Source organism: Camelus dromedarius, chromosome 20, assembly GCF_036321535.1.
Source record: "Camelus dromedarius isolate mCamDro1 chromosome 20, mCamDro1.pat, whole genome shotgun sequence".
Lineage (NCBI taxonomy): Eukaryota > Metazoa > Chordata > Mammalia > Artiodactyla > Camelidae > Camelus > Camelus dromedarius.
Window position 1 is genome coordinate 6,957,098 of NC_087455.1, and position 17,701 is coordinate 6,974,798.

Here is a 17,701-nt window from a genome sequence, read left to right on the forward strand (position 1 = left end):
AAGCACTGATAAATTTATCTCCTTCTAACGGTAAGGCAAGGAAAAAAATTAACATAAATCCAACAGTAGCCAACTGCCTGCTCTGTTTTTGCTTTCTCTATCTAATTATGGCTCATCACCCAGGTCAATATGTGCAATTGTCTCAGCAATGCTCAGAGATGTTTAATAACTTGCTCCTGGTCACACAGCCAGGGATTTACTATTGGCCCAGGGACCTGTGACTGGAATGCTCTTCGCCTGTGCCAGTCCCCTTAGAGGAAGGACCCAATGGGGTGAGAAACAAATGTTTTGCAGGAATGGACTCTTCTGCCCATATTTGCCCCATTTGCAAAAAAGGTGGGGTGCTGCCTTTTTGGGGGGCACCACATCTCAGGCAGTCTCAGCCAACGGGAGGCACCATGTGTGGCCGCTGCAGGGACAAGCAAAAACATTTGTCATTCCACAGGCTGTTTACTGGGTCAGGCCTTATCTGGTTAGATTTCAACTCAGTTTATGAGTGGAAATCATAAAAGCAGTGAAGTGTGAGTGGGCAGGCCGCTGCCCGCCTGCAGAAATAAGCTAGAAACTCCAGGAACGCTGCAAACAGCCGGGGCAGGCAGCGTGGAGAAAGAGCAGGGACCCCGCTGATGTCTGCCCCCGAGTCCACATGCCTGCGTCCTCGCGTAAGCACCCCCTGCGCGAGCATCGTGCAGAGCACGTGGACATACGGGGCCCGGACTGGTGTTTAAAAGTGCCGCCAGCTCACCTGAGCTGGAACCCGGGGCCTCTTTCACTGTTCTATACTTCTGTTTCCTCATCTGTGTGGACAATCGTGGGATCTACCTCTGGGTGGCTGTAAAGATTCGGGGACGTAGTTCATGTCAACCTCTGCCCCATGCTTGCCCTGGGGCAAACTCAGTGAGTTTCCAAGACTGCTTTCTGCACAGGGTGTGATGGGACCGGGGTGTTCACACAGGCTGCTTCCAAATCCTCACAGGAGAACAGGGAGGAAAGGATGGTTCCCAAGGCTCAGGAGAGAGCAGCAGAGTCAGGGCAGCGCTGGGAGGTGAACACACACCTCCTGAGCTCGGGCCACTGCTGTTTCTCCTCTGGGTTGGAGTTGGTGGTGAGGGGTTGCTGTCATTTGCTCCTCTCAGACTCAAAAACCCACATCATGGTGGCTCAAGGCAATAAATATCTGAGATCTGCTGTCAGGTCAAAGTCCTTATTTGAAATCCGTGGGCCATGTTTTATAGGAGACATAGTCCAATGTCTCTTTTGACTCTCCGCAGGGCTGTGAGGGAGGTGACACTTGGGGGCATGTCAAGCAGAGCACGCACTTGCAAACTTGAGTTCAGATTCCAGATCTGCCCCCAACAATCTGCTCGTCGTGGGGCAAATTTCCTGCTGCCTCTGAGTCTCCACTGTTTCCTTCCCTACAAAAGCAGAAGAGGAAGAAAGACCCATTTCTTTAAGGACCCACAGAATACACACAGCCCACTAGGGATAGAGCAGGGTGGATGGAGGAGGTGCTCCCAAAGGGTGACCAGTGCTCCCCAACTCATGCCAAGGCAAAGAGACTTAGTGCCTTACCTGAGGAACCGCCCAATGGTAACCTGGTGACCCTAACGCCCTCACCCCTCACCTGCATTGCACCAGCCTCTGCCCTTGGGAAGTTTCCATCTCCCAGGGAGAAAAGAGGCAGCTCACAGGTGGCTGAGATCCAGGTGCAATCAAAGCCCCTGTAAAAAGGTACAAGTGAAGAGCCAGAGGGGACAATCCCAGTTTGGAGAAAAAGGCCAAGCTTCCAGGAGGAGGCGGCGGCGCGAGGTTGGGTCTTGGAGAATTAACGGGCTTGGAGGAGTGGGTGCGCTAGGCCCTGGCGTGTTGGAGCCTTCCGGGAGCGGGATAGCTCCATGGTGTGCTCTGGGGAGGCAGGCAAGGCAGGACTTGGTCACCACTGATGGCTTTGGCAAAGCTGCCCTGGGAGCCCAAAATACGCATCCCTGTCTCAATTCTTCCATGTACCCTTCTTCCCTCCTGGTTCCCAACCCCTATCTCCCACCCTCTACTGTCCTGGTGTCCTTGAATTGACAGAGGAAGCAGCAGGCCCTGGGCCCCGTGGGCCGGATGCAGTGTTATGTCTCAGGTATATCCACAAAGCTCTGAAATATAAAGGTCAGGTCAGAAAAGGGAGCGGCGTGAGATCACACGGATGGCGAGGGGGGGTCAGGATGTCAGCTCCTTTCTCTCTGGTCCTCAAACCCAGCCTCTTTCCATTACAACACGCTGCCCTGAAGGCTGAGGAAGGCTGTGCTGGAGAGAAACAAACCTCCAGGAGGAATGAGAGGGGTCGACCTCCTTAATAACCTGCCAGTGGGCTGATTAACAGCCCAGCACCCACCACTGAGTCTGCCCGTCCGCCTCTACGGGCTTTGGCTAGCTCGGCTTAATTCTCACTGCTGCCGCCCAGTCCGGGAGGCAGTGCTGTTATAATTGGCCTCTATTTCTCACCAGGAAATTGACACATAGAGTTTAAGTGACTTGTCCAAGGGCACATGGGTCACAGGAAGTAAGAGGTGGGATTTAAATCCGGACAGCCTGGATCCAGCTCACTGCCCTAGCCAGAACGATGTGTGAGCTTGGTCAGGCTGTGCCCTGCATGGAGGTGCACGTGGAGGCTGAAGTCCAGCTCCAGTTCTGCTCTCTGGGCTGTGTCTGCTGGCCCGGGACTGCCCGGAGGAAGGGGCACCTTCATGTACCTTACACACGAGGACCGCCAAACCAACCTGTCCTCCTGGGAACCACAGCTGCTGACCACATTGTGGCTTTTGTTATTTGCATGATTGATTTTTTAATGACCTTCCCAAAGCCATCTAAGCACACAGATCAAAACACAAAGTGCATGGAGGCTGGGAAAAGGTATTTAAACACTACCCAGCTCAGACTTTCCTCCTCCAGTAGACGGAAGTGAGCCCTGGAGCCGTCTTTCCAGCGGGCGGCTTGGCAGGCCCATCTGGGCTGTGTGTCCACACTGTTGACCTGGCAGCCCCTCTTCTAGGAGCTAGTCCAGCTGAAATGTTCATCATCCTTGGCCAAGGTCTACTTGGGAGCACTGCGTGTAAGAGCAGAAAATTGGAAACCCACCCAAAAAACCATAAAGAAGAGATGGGTCAAATCAATTACGGTAGGTTCGAGTTTGGAGTACCCAACAGATTTCTAAATGAAGGCGGCAGATACGCACGTTAATAACAGTGAAAGTGGCAGAAGCTCTACCCCACGTGTGGGATGTTGAGCATACCTTGAGACGGTTTGGGCAAATAATATTTTAATGGAGGTGTATGTGTTTAATCATCGTGTCGAAGGCAGCAGAGAGTGGGGTTAAGTCCAAGCCTGCTTGGGTGGCAACCTCGGCTCCCGAACCAGCTGGGTGAGTGTGGGAGAGGATGGGGGAGTCACTCGACTTCCTGTGTCTCAGGGTTAAGGGCGCAGACTCAGAGCCGGGTGTCCTGGTTCTGCCGCATCCTTCCTGTGTGAACGCTCGCTGTGCCTCAGTTTCCCCGTGTAGAAATGGGCATGTAGTCTGCGTGCCATGGAGCTGTTGAGGGGATTAAATAGGTGAAACCATGTGACACTTTCAGGCCTGAAGAGAAGTGAGCCCTCAGGGGTTTCAGTTATGCTGAAGCCTGGAAGAAAATGCTAGAGAAACGTACACAGCCAACGTTGTTCATCAGTTGTCTCTGATGGTTTACGGTTGAACTTACATGTTTTGTATCACTTGACATTTTTGGAAAAAAGAACGAATTACACTTGCAGTTGGGAAAAGAAATAATTGATTCCAAAAGAAGACACTTGCCCACGGCCCTGCCGGAGAGGTCAGTGCTTCCTTCTGCCGCCGTCCCTGGATTCACCCCACTAGGCTGCCGGGCCTCCCTGCCCCTCACCCCCAGTTCCCTGTGCCCACCACTGTTCTAGCCCCCGGGCTTGTCCCTTTGCAGATCAGCCTCCCCACAGCCCCGGGAGCTGTCTAAGACAGGGATTGCATCTAATGGATGGCCCTGCTCTCCAGGCCTGGTTTAGGGCCTGCACAAAGAAGGTGCCTGAGGAGAATTTGCTGAGTCCTGGATCTGGACAGCATCACCCAAGGGCTTAGCGGAGGAAGGTCCTTCTACAGCCTGACAGTAAACACGCTCCCTCCTGACCCCTTAGGAATGCTCTTGGCTCTCAGACCCAAGTCAGGCCCGAAAAATGAACACTGTGTGTTAATTACACAACAAAACAGTGTGTTCTGGACTCAGCCTCCAGGCGGCTGACCCTCTGGGCGGCCATGTGGTCCGCCAGCCGCTGCAGAGCTTGTCCCCCTGGAGGGGACCTCTGCCTCCCCCCTCCAGCCCAGCCTTCTCCAGGGCCTCCAGGGCCAGACGGCTGACCACGGAAACCAGGGGCCCACTTTGCATATTAAACAGGAAGAGCTGTCTTTTCCAGACACACGTGCACGCGTGCGTGTACGCGTGCACACACACACACCCACACACACACCCCCCTCAAACAAAATAATGTAAAAAAATTGTAAAAGAGAGAAAGGGAAAATGTCCCCATCCTAGGCGGACTCTCTGTTTAGCTTTTTCCCTCTCACTTTAGAAAGACACAGATCCTGAGGAATATCCCTCTCTTGTAATAGGGACAAGCGAGCTACTGAGGACAGCGGGCACTTGGCCTGGGGACCCCAAGGGGTAGCGGGGGTGGGGAGGCCTGAGATCCAGCATCCCATACCCAGGGGCGGCCAAAACCCTACTCCAGCCACCTTCTGCCCTGCGGGAGATGAGCCTGGTGATGCCAGCATCACACTTTTCTAGCAAAAATCCAGACAGCTGGATTTTTATGACATATTTTGATTTTTTAAATTGCTGTGGGAGATGGAACACAAAGACAGGAAGGAACAAACAGATGTTTGTGGGCCACGTAAAGCCCCTGAGTTCACAATTACCAAAGCTCCTCCCCATTTTACAGATGTGTAAACTGAGGGGCTACAGCTTGCCAATGGTCATTAAGAACGAGTGAGAGAGCCAGGATAGAGGCGTCCGATCTCCGAGTGCAGACTCTTCCCTCAATTCTGCCCTTGAGGCCAAGGGTCTGTACTCCCAGGGGCAGGGTCTTTCTGGAGAGGAACCAGGTGCTCCTGCTTCCGCTCCATCCCCCAGTCCCATCTCTTCCCAGGAATCTGTGGTGACAGCGGGTGACCAGTGCTCGTGCATCAAGTAGCCGAGGTTTCCAGCCCCAGGAGGTAAGGGACTCTGGCTTTTACAGAGACACTAGGGTCAAGGGAGATGGGAGCTTCTCTGAAATTGGAAGTCAAGGACAGGCGGACCAAGCTGGAATGCCAGCTCTTCCCCTTCCCTGCTGGATGAGTGGATAAGTGACAGAGCCACTCTGGGCCTCTGCACTCAGGTTTAAAATGTGGAAACACACGAGGTTGTAGGCATGCTCAGTCACATACTGTAAATAAGGCCCCGGGGTGCGAGCAGGTGCTCCTTGGTTGCGAGAATTCTGGGTGGGCCAGGCACGGCCCTGGCCAGAGAAACCCGAGTCCCACGCGGTTCTAGGAGGTGGATCAGTGCTTCATGACTGGTCAGCACCAGGAGGAATCCTCCCCTTCACGTTGAGACACAGTAATCAGGGCTTGGTCAAGGACTGAGGACAGAGACTTGTTCAGAAAGAACAGCTCAGAGCTTGCAAACTCAGCTCCCCAAATGTGCAGGGGAGGGGAGAGGGAGCTTGATGGGGGAGGCTTCAGGCCAGGTGGAAAGGGCACCGACCCAGGCCTGTCTCTACTTCAAATAGCTGTGTGACTTTGGGAAAGTCACTTAACCTCTCTGAAACCTAGTTTTCACAACCACAACAGGGAAAATGCATCTTGCAAGCTGGTGGCAAAGAGTAACAGAGAAAGTAGGTGCCTAAGAAATGTGACTCCCCAGGTGGTCCCAGCTCCTTCGCATCCTAGTTGCCTGGTGTCCTCATAACTCCCCGCCTGGATTCCTGTTTGTGTCTGAATAATGTTTCCCAAATGGTAGTCTTTGGCATCTTACATTTATGGTTTTTGCCATAATCCAAGCACATTTTGTAAGATTTATTTCTTCACATTAAAAAAAAATTTAATGGACTCCCTTATATAAACTGAAACATAAAAATTAAAGGACAACGTTGCATCAGCGTTCTTAGTTGAGAAGCCATTTTGCAGGTCATAAACTGAAATCATCAGTAAAAAATAAACACAATCAAAAGCAAACGAGGTATTAAATTCAAGCTGAACACAGCTGCCCGGGAAGGTTCTGAGCACAGAGGCTGCTTTTTCCTTGTCAGAGAAGTGGTAATGCTGACACCGAACTGAGACCTGCTCCTTGACGGAAACGGGAGGATTTAAGGAATTAATCTGGGAATAATGTTTGTCCTCTGCGGTTTGATCTTATTCACCGCCTTGAACTTGATGTCGGGGAGCCCCAACCATATCTCCGTAGGCAGAGGCCTGTGGGCCCAGCAGAGGCTGTGCCCGACCCCACCCCTCACCAGGTCTGTCCTGGGCGACGGGAAGTGACCACTTATCAGGAGGGGGTAGTTCTGAGGGCCCTTGGGAGGGACCACAGACTCCTCCAACTTTGGGGAGGGGCCCTGGGAGGGGACTTCGGTGCCGGCCTCTGGTGTGGCCTATGGTAGCCAGGGCGAGAGGGAGATGCTGGGATGCTGGTCACAGGAAGCATGTCTTCAGGATGGAGACGGGACCAGCGACCTTGAAAATGGTACTAATCACAGCCCAGACACAGCCATCGCTGCTCTGACTGGAGGTGATGATAACGTAAAGCCGAGAGACCCACTAAACGCATGCTCCCTAGCCTAACACTTGTAAGAGGCCTCCCAGGCAGAGCTTTGATAGCTTTCGTTTTGCTCCCAAGTGGAATTAAGATAATAAAATCTCCAGCCTTTCTCAGGTGTCTCCCACGTGCTAATTTAACTGTTTTGCAGGCTTTATTTCACTCACTCTTCACAGTGGCCCGCGAGGTCATTATCATTCTCCTTATTTTAGGTCTGAGGAGAGGAAGACTCAGAGAGGGTGATGAGAAAGCCAGGGTCACCGTCTCTAGGATCCAAGGCCAGGATTCAAATCTCTGACTTCATGGGGTCCTGCCGTGGAAAGTGAACAGGTGTGGACTGGCTCTTGTGACCCAAAGACATAAAATGAGGGACAAGGGTAGACATTGTCCAAGGGGCAGCCCAGGATTCAAAATCTAACAGAGACTCCGGAACCCAAAGGCACAGAGGCAGGCTGCCTGCTGGGGCCAGACCAGCTCCACTGTGGGCACCAAGACCGAGGCCCAGCCTGGGGAGGGTCGCCATTGTGACCCTGGGTGCACATCCACGAGGCACGGGCCAGGCATCACCTCCCACGCTGCTGGCGATGCAGTGAGTTGGGCCTCCTGATTCTGACTTTACAGACTTTACCACAGGTCCAGAGACACGAAGTCACCTCCCAGAGTCACCTGGCCACCGGGAGGCTGAGTTGAATTCAAATTTGTCCCAGAGAAGAGACTTGATACTACACATTCCCTGAGTCTAGAACAGTCCCTGGTGCCCAGCAGAATGAATGAATGAGTGAATGACTTCCGCTTTCCCTTGCTGCATCAAGAAAAGGTACACGGGGAAAGGTGTGCGCTTGTCAGCAGTGGCGGTCTCCGGCCCACGGGCTCCTGGGTGATGTGTTCACTTCCCTCCTCGCCTTTCCTGGCTGCTGTGAGTTTCCTCCGATGGCTACACCTTGGCCTCGCAACGACAGGCACGTGCAGTGTCTTTTATTCTTCCTGAGCTGCTCCACTCAGGCAGGCCACCCCAGGGGAGCCAGGATCCCAGGGCAGAAGCGTTTTCTAACACTAAGTGGAGAGAAAGAGCAAATAGAGACCCTTGGGGCACCACTGCCCTGTGGGCATGGCCTTGCCTCGAGGTCTGCTGCAGAGACAGCCTGGGACCCCAGAGATCATTTCCCACCCCTCCCCCACCCCGCTCCCCACATCTGCTCCAGCTTTATCAGGGCAGGTCGATGGGTGGACTTGGCCCCGCACGGGCCTGACCTACTATAGCCTCGCTCAGAGCCAGCCTGGGGAAGGCCCGTCCAGGCCAGACGGTGCCGGTGTCGAGCGCTGCTCTCAGCAAAACGGAGAAGTAGGTCAGACTTGGCGAGGAGGCCCTAGCTTCCCCTCTTCCTTCTTACCTCCCTGGGGCTCCTCATTCTGGGCTCTCCGCCCATCCCCATTCTCCCATGTGCAGGGACCTCCCCACAAAGACTGAGCCCCATCAGTCTCATGGGTTTGGGCCCCAGGGAACCCGTGACGAATTCTGTTTCTGCTACTTGTTTGCTATGTGGTTATTTTTTATTTACTCACTCCGAAGCTCACTGTCCTTGAATGCTGAATGGGCGTAACAGAGCCCACGTCACAGGAAAGCTAAGTGTGTGGTACACAGATCTCGCGGTGGAGTGATTGGCACAGAGTAGGTGTTCACATTTTGAGTGCTAGGTACCCTGCCGGGCAACATACGTTTTTATTTTAACACCCTGACTCAGTCAAAACCCTCATCACTCAAAGTGACTCATCCCAGCTAGGAGCTAGGAGATCAGTGCAAAACTAATTCTGATTAAAGTGTGAGTGACGGAGAGCGCTTAAATAAGGACCCAGACCCTCATTCCTAAGTATTTGCATTTTCAAATGCTGTAGAAGTCAAAGAGATGTCCCTTCATTTATTTAGGGAATATTCATTGACCATCTAATACGTGCGAGGCATTTGACCAAGTGCTGAAGTTGGGATGGCATAAAAAAGCCAGAGTCCTTGCCTCAGAGCAGAAGCGCATGGTGGATGAAAATAACCAGCAAGGTGAGGGCAGATAAACTGTTGCTGGAAATCAAGGAAGGCTTCATGGAGGAGGTGGGTTTTGTAAAGTATGTGGGACCTGGTGTGTAAGTGCACCTACCCACCCAATGACTGGTGACAAAAACCCAGATGTTCTTCATAACTTCTGTCTCTCACATCCCACACCTGGTCACCTGTCAGCGGGTACTGTCATCATTTCTGTCTTCAAAACATCCCTCAAATCCAGCCATTGCCCCTCCTCCGTCAGCCATGTACCATTTTATTCCCAACCTTCTGCTGGCTTCACACCAATTTAGAATAAAGTCCATCCTCCCTTTCTGGCCCTACAAGGCCTTCCAAGACCCTGCCTGTTATTGGCTAAATGTGTTCCCTTCCCCCAAACCCGTACTTTGAAATTCTGACTCCCAGAACCTCAGAATGTGACTATATTTGGAGACATGGTCTTTAAGGTAAAATGAGATCATTAAGGGGGTCCCTAGTCCAATATGACAGTTGTCCTTATAAGAAGAAGAGTTTAGGACACAGACACACAGCACACACACAAACACACAAACACACACACACACACACACACACACACACACACACACACAAGACTTTATGGAGGCACAGCAGGGAGAAAATGATGATCTACAAGCATGGAGAGCTGCTTTAGAAGGAATCAACCACACTGACACATTGATCTCAGACTTTGAGCCTCTGGTCTGTAAGACTTCAGTTGTTTAAACCACCGAGTCTCTGATGCCTTATTCTTGGAGGCCCTGGCACACTGGCACACTGCCCTATGACTCTCCCCTTTGCTCTCATCTCCAGACACTGGCCTCCAAGTTCCTTCAAATTCACTGATTGTGAATACTTGTGCCCCAGGGCCTTTGTACAGGCTGCAGTACTCTGTGCACTTCCCCCCGCATAGCCACAGAAAGATTAATCTGGAAGCAGAATGTAGGATGCATTAAAGGAAAAAGTTAAATGAATTTAACAGCTATTCACTCAGCACCCACCCTGTACCAGGCCCTGGGCCAGCTCCAGAGCTGCGCAGATGAATGAAGAGGTTTTGCATCCCCTGAGGAGGGAACTGGAGTCCAGGGAGAAAGCAGAACGTTTTAGATAGTAAGAGAGGTGGGCTGGAGAATTTGCAGAAGAATGAAGAAGCCAAGGGGCCTGAGGTGTCCTCCAAATCTTGGGGAGTGCTTTGGAGTGAACACATCCCCTCAGAATTCACGTTGAAGTCCTAACCCCAATGTGGTGATATGTGGAGGTGAGGCCTTTGGAAAGTCATCCGGGTTAGATCAGGTCTTGAGGGTGGAGCCCTCATGATGGGATTAGTGCCCTTATACAAAGTGGAAGAGACAGGAAACTCTCTTTCCACCTTGTGAGGACACCTGTGAGAAGGTGGAAATCTGCAAACCAGGAAGAGGGCTCTCGCCAGGAACCTAACCTGCCTTGATCTCGGACTTCCCAATTGCAGAAGTGTGCGGAATCAACACTTGTTGTTATAACAACCTGAGCAGGTGAAGGCAGGAAGAGTGAGGCCCATGAATGGGTGTCGGGAGATGCAGTTTGCATCCCTCTTCTGCTGGTGTGACACTAGGCAAGGGGTTGCCTGCTCTGGGCCTCAGTTTCCCCATCTGTACATATCAGGGTTTCTGACCTGACTATAGGAGATGACTTTGCCTTAGCTGACCAGCTCTGAGGCCCCAGAAAAGGCTAGAGCCTGCACCCTATTGGCTGGGAGCTGCCGGGTAGCACCCTCCAGGGCAGGTGAGAGGGAGGAGGGAAGGCAGCCCCAGGCAGGGACCTCACAAAGCACTTTTCAGGAGTGCCTGGGGTCAGCACTGGAGCTGAGTCCTGCAGGATCTGGCAACCACGGGACATACATTCCCCTCCTTGGTTAAATATTTGCCTGCTTTGGCCCCATCTCAGAGGAGTTGGACCAGTCAGCCCAGCCAACACATTTGTACGTGGCCTTGAGCACACATGGGCTTACGCTTAGGCAGCACTTTTGTTACCCAGTTTTTTATTTACCTAGAAACGGAAAAAAAGAGATACTTGCTCCCTCCCCTCCCCCTATACCCGCTCCCGCCCTACTACCCAGCTGACCTTGGCTCCACTCAAGACCAAGGTCATTCAGGCCACCCTAGTAGGGGAAAAAGCCACAGGTCCTCATGCTGAGAGTGTGGGTCTAAATTCTTGCTCTGCCACTGGGGCCGTGTGTCTTTGGCAACTCTCTTAACCTCTCTGAGCCCAGTCTCCACTTCTGCAAAGTGAGTTCATAAAGGGTTTGTGGCCTGAGCCCTCTTAGCTCACAACCATTCGCCTTCCTTGCCCTGCTCTGCCAAACTCATTGCCCTTCTAATGGGCAGCTCTCCCCCTCTGGGCTTTTGTATTCCTGTCTGGGCCACACCTGCCCTTTCCACAAGGCAGTGGGCAGCCTCATGTGTGGGTTCAGATCTCCTCTGTGTGGCTTACCTGTTAGGGGAAGTTACCTAACCTCTTTCAGCCTCGAAGCCTTGTCTGGGTGATGGGGGACGAGAACAAGAGCTTCTTCTCAGGGTCGTGGGGAGGGTTAAGGAAGACGATGCTTGCGCTTCACGGTCCTGAGGAAGGACATCGGTGAAGATCAGCGTGAGCATTCATGACACCAGCCTCGCTGCCCGCCTCCGCCCTCTCCCTGCGTCACCCTGGTTGGTAGGACGCCTCCTCCTTCTTCGCCCATGCCATGCTTACCTCGAAAGGCACAGCCCATGCTGGGCTTGTGAAGAACGAGAGTGCCGCCACGGCAGACACCGGGCCTCCTGTATCTTCCAGCCTCCAGGTCACCAGCGCTTGATCAGAGCCATGATCTTGAATGAATGACTAAATGGGTGAATGAATAAATAAACTGCCAATGACCTTTCCAGCCCCGTGGGGAAGTGCTCTTGGTCTTCACCGGTCAATCCTGATCCCTGTCCCACTTTCTAAGTCATGCCCTAGAAAACAACTGCCAGGCACAAGTGCGTGACAGAGTGATCGATGGACCGGACAGCCCAGCAGGACAGAGGAAGGAGGCCAGAGCGGTCACTAGGGCCAGGCCCTGGTTCGCACCATGGCGCCTACAGTGGGCGAGGGAATACCACGTACGTCTACACCCTTCCATTCAGCTTGCCTTGGTAGCAGGTTTGCTGGGCTCCCAGTCCAGGCTGGTCCAGTCCCCAGAGTTTCCATAAATTGCATCTGAGGGCTGCCGGGGATGAATTCATAGGATACTTGGGACCTGAAGCTCAGCTCCATGAGGGAGGACGCTCCCCGGCCCCGCCCAGACCCTGAGGCTGGGCTGCCACCAACCCACTTTGAACTCGGCCCTGGGGTGGGCCTGCACCACTGAGACCGACCAGCAGTTTCTCAAGAATCGTAACAAAATCCCGAGTGAGAACCCAGAGACTATATCTCATTTTCCTTGGCACCAAGCCTGCCTCTTATTTTTTATTTTTGAAAACAATACAGTGATCACTCTTCTAACTACTTGAGACTCAGGACCCTTTGCGGTTTACTTTTATTGCTGCTTTTGTTGGCTGGACCTTTGGAAAGTAAGATGCAGATCTCATGATCACCTACCCCCAAATGCTTCAACAAATTATCTCCTAACAATAAGGGCCTTGTCTCAACGTAACCACATTCCATCTTCTCATTTCAGATAATTAATGATAAATTCCTAATATCATTTAATATCCAGCCCACAGTCAAATGTGTAGAATGGTCACCCAAATAACTTTTATAATTTCTTTTTCCCCCAATCAGAACCTGACCAAGATTCACGCAGTGTGCTCCGTACGGTGCATCGTAAGTGTTTTAATCCAGAACTGGGTCTCCTGCCTGCACCTCTTGTGTTCTGTATTTTTCCCCTGACTCTGGCTGCTGGTCAGGATCAGGCCAGACATCATGAAGGATTCCTCACACCCTAGGCTTGTTCACAGTCCCCTCATCCACCTGGAAGTGGCTCCCAGATGGGCCTGAGTGCAGCCCATTCCAGGGCGAGTTACGGCTGGTGGTGTTAGTGAGGGACACTCTGTGACCCTGTCAGCACTGGCCGTGGGGACCCAAGGGGGAACTGAGCAGAAGACAGGCTCTGGGGATGAGGCACCACTGTCACATCGGAGTGAACTCAGAGGACCCGGGCAGGTGGGGGCATCTGGAGCGCTCCTGGCTCCCGCCCACCCGCATCACTTGCCCCTGCCTCCAGCCGCTGGTGCTGCCTCACACAGCTTCTGCCTCCCGGTTCTTCTCATCTCAGGTCTGGGAATAACCCTGGGTACCCATCCTCTAACCCTGCCTTGGTTCAGTGTAAGCTCTAGATTAACAGAAATGTTCAGTATCGCGTCGAAAAGTAAATAGATAAATAAATAAAACCAAATTAGAGATACAGCATTACTGCACTTCACCGAGGTGAGTCAGAGCTTTCAGCATGACCTCAAAAGCTGAAACTGTGCAGAGAAAAAGGAATGGATTTGGCTAAATCAATCAGCTATAATAGAGAGCCAAACAAAATCTGGGAAAATAAAATGAGCTATAGTTAACCATGGTTAACTGTTGACACTTCGTATCTTCAATGTATAAGATTTAATCTGTACAATTTGTATAAATAGTAGGCATTTTTGGCTTTCGATTGAGGTATAATAAGTTACTCCAAATGAGTGGCTTGAAACAAGAATTGTTTTAAATATTTGCTATTGCTTCTGTGGCTGGACAGGGCTTGGCAGGACAGGGCTGTCTCCCTCTGCTCTGTGCTTCGGTCATCAAAGTAGAGCTGGACTGGCTACAGGACCCACCTCCAAGGTGGCCACACACCTGGCCGGCTGCCAGAGCCAGAGCTGTGAGATGAAGCCTCGATTTTCTTCCTTTCGTTCTTCTACAGCTGGTTCGTGTAACCAGAAGGGGCCTCCGGCAGTATGGGGGTGTCATGGTGGTGGGACTAGTTGCCTGGCAGCTGGCTTCCAAGACAGCCAAAGCAGAAGCTGCTAGACTCTCTGAAGGCTGAGCCCTGACACTGTCCCAGTGTCACTCCTGCCTCATTCTGTTGGTTCAAGTAGGTCACCCAAGCAGCCCAGATTCAGGGGAGAAGGGAGCAGAGACATGACTGCCAGGAGACATGGTTCACCAGAAATGCCAAAGGAACCTTCTGCCACAATGAGAAACTCAACAAAATCCCAACAGAAAAACTGGCAGCGGAAGACAACACATAATTCACGTAAAAAATACAAATCACTGACAAACATATAAAAATGTATTCAACCCGGCTAATAACTGGAGAAATACGCCTTTAAATTTCATCTAATCTTTCCCGACCCAGGAACGGAAGAAGGCATTGCCAAGACTCACAGAGAACTGTTGGCGTGGAAACTTCTGTACATTTCCCAGAGGGAAATTTTGATAAGAGGTATCAAAAATCTCTAAGAGTGGTGAATCTTTTGATTCAACAATTCCATATTTTGGATTTTCTAAGATATTTTAGCAAGGTAATACTCGGAGAAGTGTACAGTGTTGTTTAGCAAGTAAAAGATTGAAAGGAACTCGAATAGTGGACTAAATAAATTGTCGCACTGACTTGGTGGAACACAATGCAGGAAACGAGATCTTAACGGACTTGGCATTTATGCCACTGACCTTGCGTCAGGAAATATTTGGCCACCCTTCCTGCCTCACATCACCCAGCTCATATGTTCGTTTACTCATTCGTTCCACAAACATGTTGAGAGTCACACGGGAGCATGATACAGCCCCTGCCTCTGAAGCGTTTTCACAGTCTTTGGAGACAGTGACTAGGCATGTTAATTGCTAAGTATGACACAATGTGAGTAACAAGGATGGATACACATTGACAACCCACTTCTTTCATTCAGAACCCCCATGAGGCCCCCAAATGAATAAAATAGTACCTAATACTGGTGAGGATGAAGGCAAACAGGCTCAAGGTGAACCTGTAAATTGGCTTATCACCCTCGTCTTCCGAAAGAAACTCATTAAATAGGGGGGAGGGTGTAGCTCGGCAGTAGAGCACATGCTTAGCATGCATGAGGTCCTGGGTTCAATCCCCACTGCCTCCATTAAACAAACAAACGAACAAACAAACAAACCTAATACTTACCCCCCCCCCAAAAAAAACCAACAAAAAAAAAGAAACTCATCAAATAAATTATGGTGTAACCATAAAATGGGTCTCTATATAACTCTGAATAGAGACTGATCTATCTCCATGGTACTTGCTATAAGAATAAAAAAATTTTACTTCATTTTGTTTTGTTCTGTTTATTTCTTCTAATTGAATAACTTGTCCCCAGTCACATAAGACATACAAAATGGACATTTCTAAAAATACAAGAAATCATTTTCAGGGTTGGAACATCTGGGGAGTGGTACTAGGAGGTGAAAGAAAGACTTATTTTTCATTTTATGCCCTGAGAACTGTATGGACTGAATGTTTGTCCCCCTCCAAATTCATGTATTGAAATTCTAACCCCCAACATGATGATATTAGGAGATGGGGGCCTTTGTGGTGATTAGACCATGAGGGTGGGGCCCTGGTGAATGAGATTGGTGCCCTTATATAAAAGACCTCGAAGGGCTCCCTGACCCTCTTCCACCACGTGAAGACACAGTGAAAAGATAGTCATCTGTGAACCAGGAAGCAAGCTTTCACCAGGTCGTGAATCTGCCAGGACCTTGATCTTGGACTCCATAGCCTCCAGAACTGTAAGAGAGAAAGGCTTCTTGCTGAAGTCACCCAGCCTATGGTATTTTGGTTACAGTAGCCTGAACAAACTAAAACAGGCACCATAGGATTTTTCTGGGACCCAGTATGCATGTTTCATAAAAAATTATATTATAATAAAACATTTAAAATGTATCAAAGACAGGGTTTTCATTACAGTATCTTACTAGCATCCTTTAAATTCACGCATAGATTGATCCATTTGTTCATTGAGTCATTCAACAATTTGGTGGCAGTCACATCCCAGGTGGGACAATACAAAGAACGGAATACTCAGAGTCTAGGGGAGAACCCACAGGAAAAGGCACTTTAGCACTGCAGGAGGGTTCAAGAGTCAGTGACATCCTCGGTCCACCTAGGGCACGCTGTAGGGGCCATGGAGTGGGCAAGCAGGAGGTGGGGGGTTTCGAGGAGAAGGGGACATCTGAGCTGGGCTTTGAAGGGTGTGTGACTTGGGCCAGGCGAGGAAGCCCGGGCAGGAACCTTGGCATCCAACATCACAAACAATTAATGTTTCCAACTCAACTGACCTATTTAGCAGGAATGAAATTTGCAAGCCAAAGGGAAGAGATAAGAGAAGAGAGGCTTCCATATTGGGGAAGAATATGTGAATGCATTTTACAGCTTATCACAGAAGGAACCACACCTCGTTTGTGTGTGGGTCTTTTTTCTTTTTTCATCCAGAACAAGAAGCTTCTCTCACCATCCCTACCCTGTCACCATAGTAACCAAAGGCCCTTCTGCTCAATGTGATGGGCTTTGTGTCTCCTTTCCTGGGATAGCTCATGGGGTTCCTGATGCGATGATTTCCAGGCAGGGCTTCCATGAGGACAGCCCACACCCTTCCTTAGATGCTGAAACACATTTCAGTGACACAGTGCCAGGCAGTCGAGAGTTCTGGGAGGGCCTCTCAAACCTCTGTCCTTCAGTGTCTCGGTTAATAAGCAGATGTAATCATAGCTTGGTTTCTAGAGATGTGACCTTGAACAAGTCACTTTCTCTCTCTGAAGAACAAATATCCCAGGGCCAACTAACTCTCAGGATTGGTCCAAAGATTCCAGTGACATTGCCCCACATCAGTTGCCACCCATATAAAACTCATCATCTTGCAATCTCAAGTGCCTAAGCTTTGTCCTCCATACCTCTGGGCTAAAGTTCTCTGCCCAGGGACCTGTTGGCAACAGCCATCTCGGCTTACTCCAGTCACTCCTTCCTCTCCTGCCTCCCTCAGCATCTTTCAGCCCAGTCGCCTCTTATTGACATCCACGTCCAGAGCCCCAGTTTAATTGTCATTGTTTCTCCCTTTATAACAGGCCACCAACCATTTCTCCCTGCTCTGGTTCTTCCATCACACAACGGGAGACATCAAGCTCTTTTGAAAACATAAATCTATGTCCTCTCTTGCTTGCAATCCCACAATGGTATTCTTTGCTTGAAAGGCAATGAAAATTCCTTATAAGAGTTTATAAGGGCCTTCCTGGTTGGCCCCCATCTACCCAGTCAAGATCAAATCTAGATTTTCCAACCCCCATACTATATGCTCAGTAAATCTATTACTAATCAATCTGAAAGCACACCACATTTTCTCATGCCTCCATGCCTCTGCACAGGCTGTTCCCACTGCCTGGAACTACCATGCTTTCTAATCCATCCCTTCATGTAAAACAGTTATTTCAGGTGCCGTGGGCTCTTCAGCACCTCCCATAACACCCGCCTGTCCTGCCTGGGTTAGGTGGCCCTGCCTGGTGCTCCCACAGCTCTGGGGGCTCCCTCACACATCCAGATAGCGTACAAGCCTGTGCTTAGCTGTCCTCTGTACCCATCTCGTCACTGACTGGGAGCAAGCCGAGGGGTCTGCTCAGGGAAGGTGCTAATCAAAACAGATGGCGGGCCCTGTGCTGACCCAATATGTGAGGAGGGAAAGCCCTTTGCTCACCGCTCCAGACACAGGGGCCCTGCCTGAGAGCTTACACAGCACATGGAAATGATGGCCATCACCTTCCTCTCTGGAAGTAATTTTTCCTTCCGAGGCTATTTCTATAGACACATGGAATATTTGGGGTT

At 50.7% G+C, this 17,701-nt stretch overlaps 1 long non-coding RNA gene across 2 annotated transcripts; it reads right to left on the reverse strand.

Moving 5' to 3' along the window:
• Nucleotides 1-3,318: 3,318 nt before the first annotated feature.
• On the reverse strand, nt 3,319-11,829 carry LOC116148953 (uncharacterized). 2 transcript variants are annotated; one of them, XR_010376948.1, is made up of 3 exons: nt 11,620-11,829; nt 11,362-11,489; nt 3,319-3,577 (listed from the first exon to the last, which is right to left on the reverse strand). It is a non-coding gene; the product is annotated as an uncharacterized LOC116148953 (long non-coding RNA). The 2 variants fall into 2 exon arrangements; XR_004132591.2 differs by lacking the exon at nt 3,319-3,577 and adding an exon at nt 5,940-7,898.
• Between the last annotated feature and the right edge of the window lie 5,872 nt (nt 11,830-17,701).